Genomic DNA, 9,491 nt, shown 5'->3' on the forward strand with positions numbered 1-9,491 from the left:
GTGGATTTGACCACTGAACTTCCATTAGTCATCTTTGTTGGAGACAATTGAGGTTAAGTGACTTTGATCACATAGCTAGTAAGTGTCTGAGGCTGGTTTTGAACTTAGGTCCTCCTTATTCCAGGGCTAGTTTTTGATCCACTCTACTATCTAGTGGCCCTGCACCAGTGATCTTTGAAAGAACATGGAGAATGGAAGAGAAACTACAAGAATTGAAAAGGACAAATATTGTCCTAATTTTCAAAAATGGAAAAACTGGAACCTTCATACTCTAGGCTAGGTAATTTGATTTTGATTCCTTGTAATAATTTGACTATATTATTAAAGTGATGCCTTGTAAACATTTGAAAAGAGTTCTAGTGACTAAAACCATGTCTTTATGCAAAACAAATCATAATAAATATATGATAGCTGCATAAGTGTGCATTGAGAATGGCCCTAGAGTAGTCCCTACATCTAGCCCAAACTCCAGGTACACTTAAGTGTAATTGACAAAATTTACAAATTTTACAAAGTTTATGATCTCATTGGATTCTTCCAATAATCCTGAAAGCTAGAAGCATGTAGTCAAACAATGTTAGTTTGGCCATAGTTGCCCAAACTCACTTCCTTTTAAAAATCGTATTAGACAAGTAGGCTATAGGAATTTTGCAGATATGGTATATCTAGACTTTAGCAAAGGAGTTATCTTTCACATCGAAGCAGATCACTCTTGGACTATCCTCCTGATGAATTGCTATCAGGTCAGTAGAGTTCAAGCATCCTTAATTGGTGGGTCTTTTGAGCGCAATCATTTGTGGACTCAGAGGCCTTTGGCAATCTTTTCGGACCTGGGGTTATATTCAGACAGCCAGAAATGTTAATGAGGTCATGTAGAAGATTAAGGCAGGTGCAGAGTCCAGAAAAAGAAAAGTGAGAGTTCAGTTTGACTCTGCTCTAGTCAGAACACATCTAGTATGCCCACACACTGCACATGATAAGATTCATTGCACAGTTGACATCCAGGTGCTTCTCCCATTGGACCAAAAAGGTGGGCAGTTGTAGCACATTCAGTGAGCAAAGTCGAGAGGTTTAATTACAGAGAGCTATTAAGGAAAGCCCCAAAGAACACAATATGTAAAGGTTTCCCATTCTGATCTAGGAGAAAAAGTCTGTCTGGACAAAATATATTTACCATAACAGACCTTCCTGACTCCTTTAGGCAGCTGGCTAGAAAACAGCAAACTGCTTCAGTATCTTTATCAAGAAAACCCCAACTGGGTCACAAAGAGTCTGACACAACTGAACGACCATACAACTTGGGTAGTTAGGTGGTACAGTGGACAGCACTGGGCCTGGAATCAAGAGGATTTGAATTCAAACATGGCCTCAGACATTTACTAGATGTGTGATCCTGGGTAAATCATTTAGCCGAGATCTGCCTCAGTTGCCTCATCTATAAAATAAGGATAATAATAGCACTGATTCCACAAAATGCTGTGAGGATCAAATGAGATAATATATGTAACATGCTTAGCAGCATGTCCAGCACAGAGTAGATCCACATTCAGCCTTTTCTGGAAGGAAGGAAGGAAGGAAGGAAGGAAGGTAGGAAGGAAGGAAAGAAGAGAAAAAGGAAGGAGGGAGAAAAGAAGGAAGAGAAGGAAGGAAGGAAGGAAGGAAGGGAAAGAAGAAAGGAGAGAGGGAGGGAGGAAGGGAGGGAGAAAGGCAGGCAAGTGAAAGAAGGGAGGGAGAAAGGCAGGCGAGTGAAAGAAGGAAGGAAGGGAGGGAACTTGTTGCAAAAACTTTCCCCCCTGTTTTTGGTTTTTCTTCTAACTATGGCTGCCTGCATTGGTTTTATTGAAGGAAAGGGGGAAGAAAAACTTATTAAGTGTTTATTATATTCCAGGCATTGTGGGGTGTGGCAGGGTTTTAAAGTCCGTAGGAGTTTGAAAGGAACAGAGCTGGGAGAAGAATGAAGGTATATTGGCTTGTGCCCCTCCACAAGATGGAGGCTCCAGGAGGAACTCATGAATGAGAAGGAGGTGAGGTAGACTTTGCAGAAGGATATTATAGAGTGAGTGCTTTGCGGTAGACTGTTTCAGGTGGAAGAGGTACTGAGGAAAAATCCAGGATGAGCCAGCAATAGAGGAGGTATCATTATGAAGTCTAGAGAAAGTCAAGAACATTGTTGTCCTGTTCTATTTACTTTGCTTTGTATCAGTTCATAGAATATGCTTCACTATATTCATCATATTTATAATTTCTTAAAGCATAACCCATTACATTCATGTAGTGTCTGACTGGGCAAATCACTTAATCTCTGCCTGTCTCAATTTCCTCATCTACAACATGGGGATCATCTTTGCACCTACCACCCAAAATGGTTATGAGGATAAGATCTGAGATAATATTTCTAAAGTGTTTTGCAAACCTTAAAAGTACTAGGTAAATTCTAGCCATTATTATAGTTATTATTATGTACCAAACTTGTTTTGTACCAATGAATGGGAATACACCTTGTTTCTAATTCATTGTTACAGAAAAAAAGTACTGCTTTGAATATTTTGGTGTATTTGGGGATCTTTCTTTCTGTCTTTGATCTCCTTAGAGTAGACTCTCTGGGACAAGTTCATAGATGCCAGGTTAAGAACCCCTTGTTAAAGTGAGTTCACCAAGGACTTGGGCAGATTTGTTAACACATGGGCCAATAATGTTATTGGGGAATAAGCATGGAACACTGGGTTCTTCTAACCAACTCTCTGACCTTGGGCAAATTCTTTCATTACTCTGGGTTTCAGTTTTCTCATTTTTAAAGGAAGAAGTCATAAGAAATGGTATCCTCTGTCCTTGTTTGAGTGTCAGTATCCTATGATTCTAATTTTGGAATCCTGTGTGAGGTAGAAAGGATGTGGAGGAAGGAACAAGGAGGAAGCTTTCCTGAGCTATGTCTGACTGTCAGGGAGGCCTTAGCTTCACATTTTCCTGATTTGGGGCAGAATCTGGAAACTGCTGACTCATTCCCCTGATTCAGGTCCAGCAAGCATGATGACGGTCGTCATTTTGACTCCAGGTCCTTTTTCTTGGTAACCAGGCAAATGATCTGTTAACAACATAAATCGGCAGACTTGGATTCAAATGACAACAATAAATCTGTCACGTGAAGGAAAATCAAAAACATCCCAAGAAATAGTCCTTTAGGGCTGTTGCTTAGATTCTAGCTTCAGTTCTTCCAGCAGTGTTTTGCCTATAAAAACCCCATTTTTCTTGCCAAAGAAAAGGTATTCAGAGGTGATAAGAAACGAAGCTTTTGTTGACATTATGACAAAACACGGTTATGAATTGTTTTCTGCATTCATTTTTCACGTCCCTTTGCATCTTAAGTCTATTTAGCAAAGCAGCCTTCTGAGAATATCTCTCAGCTCCTCTCTGAGCTGGAGCATCTCTGAGTCAGCAGCATGTGCTGAATTCAATGAGGCAGAAAAGTCCGAATTTGCCTCCTTCTAATGTCTATCTGTCTCAGCTGCAGCCAGCCTGAGTCATGTACCAAGGAGTTCAGTGGAGGTCAGCCCAGGCCCATGGACTAATTTGGAGTCTTAATGTGTTGCTGCTGAAATAATATTTAATCTCTTCTTGTCAGCTGGCTAGATGATACAATAATATTACCCTGTACTGCCACACAAGTGATTAAAGTAGTCCTATTTCCCCAGCTATCTTGCAGGAAAGGACAAGAGAAGACTGAGCTTACTGCAACATGCAGATTATTCCCTGGCAGGCAATTCGAGAGCTGGTTCATTAGCATCTACACTTTCACTGCACTGCTGGATTGGATGCCACTGGGTTTGGAGCTTTGGACTCTGGCTTTCAGATTGCCCTGGCTCTCCTCCACTGACCCCAAGCTCCTGGTCATTTCCTGAAAAGAATTTGGAATTGACTGTAAAGAAAAGTAATCTGCTTTTTTCTCAGTTAAAAATCTCTGACTTGCATTCCAGCTACATCTGGCAATATCTGCTCCGATTCTAGGTTGCTTTGAATTTCCATTCTAAAGTCATTTGTCTTTTATCATTACTGTTATTTTTGAATGCAATCCCCCTGTAGACTGGTCTTAAGCTCTCCAGGAGGCCCAGATGGGTCAGCTCCTCTAAAAAGGCTCAATCTAATAAACCACTACAGGCACTTCTAAATCCCAGTGTCCAGCTGTGGGTAGAGAAGGGGATCAGGAGAGAAGCTGATTTTCAGTGGAAGTCTTGGCAATTCTGCTACTCTGATGAGGTTAAATAAATTTTACTTGGGGGAGTGATTAAGAGGCAAGAAACTCCTTAGAAAGCAGAATAAGCACAAGAGTTTCTTCTATCTCACAGAATGAGAGTTCAACCTCAAATCAAAGACCTGGAAAAAGGGTCATCTTTAAAAACCAGAAGAGAAAGGGTTTGTAGATTCTAGCATCAAAGTGTTCTGTCTGTGATACCACACAAGGCTGGAATAGGCAGCAATTTTTTTGTTGTTGTTGTGGCACACTTCTATCTGGGAGGTTGCTTTTATTCTGAACCCAGGCATAGTGAATGAGGAGGTTAGCACTTAATAGATAATGTTTGGTGTGGCTGCCAAAATTATTAGAAATAGAAAGGCCAAATTGCCTTAACATGGCTGTTCCCACAGAGTTAATTCCCTACCTACTGGAAACTGCCATGTTACAGCAATCTGGTTCTGACTTCCCATTCTCTACTCTAGAACATATAATTATGTGAAATTTTTTTATCCAATCACTGGGTTTGCCCATTTCTACCTATCAGGTATCTTGTCCCTTTTCACCTTCTCCCTCTCCCATGCTTTTAGTTTTTTTTAATGATTCTGAACCAAAACACTATGTGCAGACATATGGTGGGAGTTAATTGTGGCCCCCAATACAATCTAAGTAACTCTTTGAGCTACCCCCAGACCCCATTACATCATTCCAAATGATAGGATCAAAGGGCCTGGGGGCTTACATAGTCTAATTTCCTTTTTTTTTTTCTTAAATTGAGGAAGTAGAAACCAAGAGAGGTTAAGAGGCTTATCCAAGGTCACAGATTTAAAAAGAAAAAGTTTGTATTGATACAGCCCTTTAAGGTTTGCAAAGCATTTTGAATCTGTTGTCTCATTTGCTTCTCACAGTCACCCCCTTGGAGGTAGGTGGTGCTATTATGTGCCTTTTACAGATAAGGAAACTGAGGCTGAAATTCAATAACTCGCCCAGTAAATGTCTGAGGAAGCATTTGAACTCAGATCTTCTCAAAATGAAGTCTAATACTCGATCACAGTCACAGTTGGGGTTTTAGTTTTTCTACACTCCCAGTTCATTCCTCTTTGTACTATATCAAACTACCAGGGGGCAGCTAGGTCATACAGTGGATAGAGAGCCAGTGCAGGAGTCAGGAGGACCTGAGTTCAAATCTCACCTCAGACACTTGACACTCACTAGCTGTGTGACCTTGGGCAAGTCACTTAACCCCAATTGCCCCATCCTGGGTCATCTCCAGCTATCCTGATGAATATCTGGTCACTGGATTCAGATGGCTCTGGAGAAGTGAGGCTGGTGACCTGCACAGCCTTCCCTCATTCAAAACAAAGTCAAGTGCAAGTCATGTCATCATTTCTCTGATGACATGGTCTTCTTTGGCAACGAAGGATGAACACATATATCAAACTACCAATCAAAATATGACTTTGCTAAGAACTTGCTATTTTTCAGGAGACATGCACAAGTGATCCCAGCTATGCACTGACCTCTGTTTCTTAACACTAGCAGATTTTTATAAGACAGTTTTGTGAGAAATATAGGTGGGCAGGTTAGCTCTGAACTATGCACCCCATTTTATGGTTGAGGAAAATGAGACATGGAACCTTAGAAACTTTTCCACAATCACAACAAATCAGAGACTGAACCAGAATCCATTATCTCCTGGCTTTATGCCTTAAGTGTCCTATCTACCAGACATGCTGTTTCACTTATAATGGAAAAAGGAAGAAATAGAAAATTGGAAAAGCAGGTACAAAGGCTTAACTGTGAAGCTTTAAAGGAAAAAACCAAGTAGATTTTTTTTCTTGACACTCATAAGAAATGCTGTGATGAACTATTGTTTGAATAGTGGGATATACACATGTGTCCTTCTCAATAGCCCACTCCTGATTTAGCCAAGCAGAATTGAGTTCCATTATCAGTAATAGCTGGTGCAGGACAAGGATTTTAAGAAAAGATTCTGAAAGCTTGACCTTGATTAACTTGCTTGTAGAGAAACACTGCATTAGGCAGAGGGAGCTGATTGTGTCTGACCCCTACCTACCAATGAGCATAAAGAATACTGAACTCTACCTGCTTTCCTTGGGTATTTAGAGATAGTAGGAAGAGGGAGAATGCAATTTAATCCAAAATATAGTGAGATTGGACCTAGGAGAACTGGGTTTAAATTCTGGTTCTTTCACTTAATAGCTCTAACCTAGCAAAATCACAACCTTTCTGGCTATTGATTTCATCTGTACCTTGGGGAGGAAAACATTTGTATTACATATTTCACAGTGTTTTATAAACATATAAATATATTATTAGAGGCAGCAGAATGCAGTGGCTAGAGCACTGTGGTCTTAGAGTTAGTAAGACCTTGGACAAATCCCATCACAAACCCTGTATGACCCTGTATGTATGACCCTGTATGTATGACCCTGTGTAAATTGTATAGGACCAACATAGGACCATGGGCCGGAGGACCAACCACAGATCAATCAGCCCAACATACACAGACAAAGAAATATTTTAAACAAATAGAAAGGAAAGACATTTCACATTAACTTACCACCACCACCATGACAGCCATCCCTGCCCCAATTCCCTTACTCCTAGATTTATGAGGTTATATAAGCAGTTTAGGAGGTCTGGAAAGTCTGAGGGCAGGATAGTCACAGAGAAACCAGAGGAGATGGAGCTCAAGATGGTAACACTTCATACCATATAGTCTATAGGACAGACTTTGGCCCCAGACATCTATTCTTATCCTCATATCCCTGTGATAGGCTGGTTTCAGAGAATCATAAAATGTTGGAGTGAAAAGGTAACTTGTATAACATTTTATCTATCCCCCTTTTTTATAATCAACCAGTCATTTAGCAAACAAAATGAGTGATTGACTGACTGACTGACAAATCATATTTGATCCAACTGCTTTATTTTATAGATGAGCAAACTGAGACTAAGAGGAAGGAAATTTCTTGCCAAAGGTCCTGTAGATTCTGTCTCTTTTCTGGTTGTCATAACTATATTTTATGCTTAGTCACAAGGCATAATATGACCTGTAATGTAGTCCCCAGACATAATTTAGGTTTTAAAAGAACAGTCTCAAAGTGGGGACATTAAGATCAAAACACTCTGTTGAACAGGTTTGCCCAGTGTTTGAGAGATATATTATTATAGAAAATTCAGCAAGATGAGCTAAGGTAAATGCTTTCCTGTTATGTAAAAAAATGAAAATGGTTATGGATGCATTCTGTTGTATTGAGGAGTTTTGAGAAAACAAAGGTATACTTTATTAAATGATGTAAGACATTGTAGAATCTGAATTAAAGAATTAAAGAAATGAGTAGTTAAAAATGCTCTTTTGTGAAAATGATCTATGGACTACCATGCCCATGAATACATTACTATGCTTCTAGAGTACAGTGGAATGAGAACAGTCTCTGACATCAAAGGACCTGAGTTCGAATTTTACCTCTGACATCTGCTATCTCCATGTGACTTCCTGGCCATTTCTAAACCATGCCATCTCCACTTAAGACACCTTCTTCATTCTCCTCACTAGCTCTTGATTTCTTTGCCCTGGAACTCTGGGCTGGACTGGTGGGCTTCTGTCTTACTTTTTTTGCAACCAGCCCTTAAATCACTTCCCAGGTATTTCCAAACCATGGCACTGCATCCATATAATCCATCCCGTTTCTAGTTCTTTACCTGTGGTCTCCCTCAGTTAGAATGTAAGCTCCTTGAGGCAGAGACTGATTTTCTCATTTGTATTTGTATCCTCAGTGTTTAGCACACTGCCTTGTGCATAGGAATTGCTGAATAAATGCTTGTAAAAATTCATTCATTAATTCTGTGACCATGGGCAACTCACTTTATTTTTCTAATCCTCTATTCCTGCATCTACAAAACAGAAAGATGTGGACTAAATGGATTTCAAGCTCTCATCCATAGTTCTAAATATGTCCTTTGATGACCTATCTTTTTAAAAAAAAATTATTGATGTTTTATTTTTATATTACATATATTCACATTACATATATTATTTCCATTTCCTAAGAGATATCTTATAACAAAGTAAAACTAATAATATAGTGATTTCATCTGAAAGTGTAACAACATTTCACATCTGTAGCACCCCTTTTATTAAAAAAATGAGGTCTCCTCTGCTCTGCCGGCAGCTCTTCAGCTTTGACCCTCACCCCTTGAGAATGTATACCTGCACCAAGTTCATCTCTGCCCCTGCCCTTGTGAGGAGCAGCTCTCAGCTACTGAGTAGACTTTTATCTGCAGTGGTGCTAAAACGACCAGAGGTTCGGACAGATGAGAACCTCAGCATTTTGGCAGCATCAGGACCCTTGACCTCACTTGTCCCCAGATGTGGATTCCAAACTAGTGCTGTCTCAAGGGACATTAACACAGTAGCCAAGTTTACTGGAGCCGGGACTGCTACTGTGGGGGTGGGTGGCTCTGGAGCCGGTATTGGGACAGTATTTGGAAGTCTCATCAGTGGTTATTCCAGGAAGCCCTCCTTGAAGCAGCAGCTCTTTTCCTACACCGTCCTGGGCTTTGCCCTGTCTGAGGCCATGGGGCTCTTTTGCCTGATGGTGGCCTTCCTCATCCTCTTCACCATGTGATGGAGCCATTTCTATCCCCCAACGTTTCTGAATATTCCTCCTCGTCCTGGTCCTTCCATGTCTCTTGCAGCCTGTGAATACCTCCCCCTCCATTTTACCAGGTGGTCCTGGGGAAAGCCACAGGCTCAGGGTTTGACAGAGGGAAGACAAATGAATACTGTATTAATAAGGAAAAAAAATGAACAGAAATGTATTTTTTCTCCCTCCCACTCCTCACCCCATTGTGATATAGAAAAATGAAAAGCAAATTTCTTATAATATATGCATCATCAGCAACTATGTCCCCCTATAAGTTCTCTAGAGGTTGTTCAACCTGAATACTGGGGGCTTCTCTTGAGCTTGATAAGGCATAGAAATCAGTACAGTGGGATCCAATGAATATTGCTTAAGCACTTATTACGTATTATGAACTTACAAGGACCGTCACTGATACTCTGACTATTTGACTGGGCCAACTTCTTGTCTGCTCTCATATCTTTCTGCGGCTACCATCTTCTAGGTCTAGTAAAAGCTCTGGAGTTACTCTCCTAACTCCCATACATTCTGACCAGCTGGATACCCAGAAGGTGACTGCTCCCTCCCCATTCAAAGTTTTAGGGGAACCCAAAGGG

At 40.5% G+C, this 9,491-nt stretch overlaps 1 pseudogene; it reads left to right on the forward strand.

The window, feature by feature from the left end:
* Positions 1-8,454: 8,454 nt before the first annotated feature.
* Positions 8,455-9,044, forward strand: LOC140523846 (ATP synthase F(0) complex subunit C2, mitochondrial pseudogene; annotated as a pseudogene).
* The last annotated feature ends 447 nt before the right edge of the window (positions 9,045-9,491 follow it).

This window comes from Notamacropus eugenii, chromosome 2 (genome assembly GCF_028372415.1).
Source record: "Notamacropus eugenii isolate mMacEug1 chromosome 2, mMacEug1.pri_v2, whole genome shotgun sequence".
In the NCBI taxonomy this organism is placed as follows: domain Eukaryota; kingdom Metazoa; phylum Chordata; class Mammalia; order Diprotodontia; family Macropodidae; genus Notamacropus; species Notamacropus eugenii.